At 43.5% G+C, this 3092-nt stretch overlaps 1 pseudogene across 1 annotated transcript; it reads right to left on the bottom strand.

The window, feature by feature from the left end:
- Window positions 1-1522: 1522 nt before the first annotated feature.
- On the bottom strand, window positions 1523-2872 carry LOC309870211 (RNA-binding protein EWS pseudogene; annotated as a pseudogene). The gene has a single exon. The product of its transcript is annotated as an RNA-binding protein EWS pseudogene (transcript).
- Window positions 2873-3092: the final 220 nt, after the last annotated feature.

Below are 3092 nucleotides of genomic sequence, written 5' to 3'. Positions count from 1 at the left end.
CTTAATTATGCTCCTTTCTGAGCTCTCCCTCTTTTCTCATGACTCAGCAGCAGGAAACAGCTTGAGCTTTTTCTAGGGTTTGGCAGATTCCTCCTTATCTCAGATAAGAATTTCTTAGAAGATAACACCTTTCTCAATAAGCTGTGGGGAAAGTTTATATAACCAACTCTCTGTACTTCAGGAGAAAACCACTCACACTTAACTATAAGTCTTTTCTGTAGGAAATAACACTACTTTTTCTGTACTTACTGCACATTGCACTTTTTATTTTGCACAAATCAATGTAAATATATACTTGTAAAGGCCTTGTCATATGCTTCTGTGGATGCGTGGTAAGCTTATTTCCGTAACTCCTTGAAATCAGGATCTGTTGTCATCATCTTAAGGCCCACAAAGAACTGAAATCGCTTAGCTGGCTTTGTTAACGTGTTTACATATGCATCTTTTTTTTTTTTTTTTTAAGATTTATTTATTTATTTGAGAGACAGAGAACATGCACTGGAGAGAATGCACAGGGGGGAGGGCAGAGGGAAATGGGGAGAGAGGGCTGGGTCCCTTGACCCTAAGATCCTGAACTGAGCCAAAACCACCTCTACTACCTCTACTACCAGGGAGCAATTTATCCCCTGAGGATAAGATGAAAGAGGAAGTAAGAAATAGGTTATTTAAATAATTTTTAGTTTTAGATTTTGACTTACTTTAGGCCTGGAATACAAAAGATTTTTACTCTCTTTTCAGCACATTTATATGTGAGGGATACTTGAGCTATAATGAGAATTTATATCCTGGAGAGCAGAAAAGTTAGTAGAAAAATACACATTCTAATTAAGAATATTTTTATAGCTTAATGAGACCCAAAGCCTTTTTTTCAGGTAGTTACTCTTCCATTAATTTTCAGATCTATAAAATGGTAGAAGGGAAGCATTAGGATGCTCATATAACAAGTTTCTTAGGAAAACACATGGCAATTGCAATTTCAAAAAGCCATTGTAAAAATCAGTATAGTTGTTTAGAACCAAATATGGCACTTTTTGATGTGTTATAAATTGAAGCAGGCTTAAGTTAACAATGACATTCAAAAATACACATTTTCTGAGAACATCTAAGTCTGATCTGGAAACTGGCAGTGCCCTGGTCCAGGTTGGGGAAACCAGAACTTCTCCTGGAGAACAGAATGCAACCAACGTTGCAATGCAGTCCAAAGCTTGAAGGGTTCCTTCTACCACTTTTTCCAACCTCAGATGGTGACCGTGGCAAAGGTGGCCCTGGTGACATGCAGGGAGGAAGAGGCAACCTCACGGACTACGATGGTCCTGGTGGGATGTTCAGAGGTGGTCATGGTGGAGAAAGAGGAGGCTTCTGTCGAGGCCTTATTGGGGGAAAGCCACCTCTGTCTCCTCCACAGCCTCCCATGGGACCCCAAGGGATACCCAAGACCTTCTGGGTCCCCTGACCTCCACAGAGTGGTTGTGGCATCTCTCTGACCTCATGGGGAGCCATACCACCCTAGATGCTATTCACCCTAGATGCTATTTTGAGCAAAAGAAAGCTTACATTTTCTCCCTTGAAAATCTTTACCATCAAACCACTCTCTGGCAACCTTGGCAGTTGGTGGGTCTTCAAAGGGCACTGTAGCATCACCTTTGGGCTCTTCTGTTTCCTTGCCCAAGTAGCTGTGGGTCATGGATTGTCCAGTTCTCTTGTTCATCTTAACAACTCCACACTGCTTAATGAAGTCTGCTAGATCATTTGGAATCACATTGTCATTTAAGCTTTGCACATAAATTGCACATTGTCAGAGTCTTCATCTGGATCTACAGGTGGGCCTAGATCAAGATCTGGTCCTTTGACCGTGGGTTCACCAGGCTTATTGAAGCCACCTGTTCTCCAGAGCCCATTCCACTGCATCCTTCTCCCTGCCCCCCTCTGTTCATGCCTCCACCTATCAAATACCCTTCTTTCCCTGCCCCAGTTATCAGGCTCACTCATGTTCCATTCTCTCCTGTCTGGAAAATCCTCCAGAATCCTGCCTGTAAACATCCATGCTACTGGGGTGGTCCTGTCAGAATGAACTCTGCCTATAGCTGCTGCTCTGTTGGCTCTATTGACTTAAAGTCTGGCTGTAGGATCCAGTTTGGTGGGGATAACTGGTGGGTGGCTGCTTCCCATAGCTGCTTTGTTGACCATAGCTACTCTGCTGTCCATAGCTGGTGGGCTACGCATAGGTGTTCCGCTGAGAGTAACGGTTTTGATCATACCTAGTTGGCTGTGCAGAGGAATAGCTGGTAGGAGGAGATGATGGTGCTGTGACTGGCTGCATGGGGTAGCTCCCAGGTACCTGGGGATAACTATAGTTATTCTGTCCATATCCTAGGTTGGGCTGGTTGTAACCTCCTGTGCTAGAATGAGGTTGACTAGTCTCAGCAGACTTGTTACCATCCTGTGGTCTTGCAGGTTCAGTGGCTATTGGCTGCTGCCCATAGACTGAATAAGTAGGTCAAGTGCCATATGCAGACTGAGCTGCATAGGAGGCCTGTATGTTCACGACCATAGCAGTGGTGGTATCATGAACACCATTGCTGTCCACCTGGACAAAATGACTTTACACATGGGGCAGGTAGAGGTGGGCAGATGGAGTAGTATAACTAGTGGGAAGCTGTTCCATAAAAAGTTGCATAGGTGGTCTGCCTGTCAGTTGCAGTGATCTGAGCCTGGGTATAGCTGACATCAGTGGGCTGTCATAGGTTCCATAACTTTGCTGCCCATATGCCTGGGTGGTCTGTGCGTATCTTTGAGTGGGCTGAGTGGTGTATGCACTGTAGCCCTATTGGGCTGCAGCTTGACTGTGAGTGATGTAATCTGTAGACACCATTTTCTCTCCTTCCTTCTTGATTTCTCCTTTTCCAACTTCAATATTGACATACCATAACAACTCCTTTGAAAATCTGGCCAATATAATCTACTTAAAGCACAGTTCTGATCACATCCCATCTCCACTCACTAATTTTTAGATAAGAGACATTATTGAAAATTGCAAAGTGATTACAAAATTTTAATCAAGTTGAATTTTCTCAAAGGAAGTAAAAAATGGT

The sequence above is a fragment of the Mustela nivalis genome, assembly GCF_964662115.1.
Source record: "Mustela nivalis genome assembly, chromosome: 7".
In the NCBI taxonomy this organism is placed as follows: domain Eukaryota; kingdom Metazoa; phylum Chordata; class Mammalia; order Carnivora; family Mustelidae; genus Mustela; species Mustela nivalis.
Note: the sequence above shows the minus strand (reverse complement) of the source record. Positions and strands in the feature narration are given on the sequence as shown.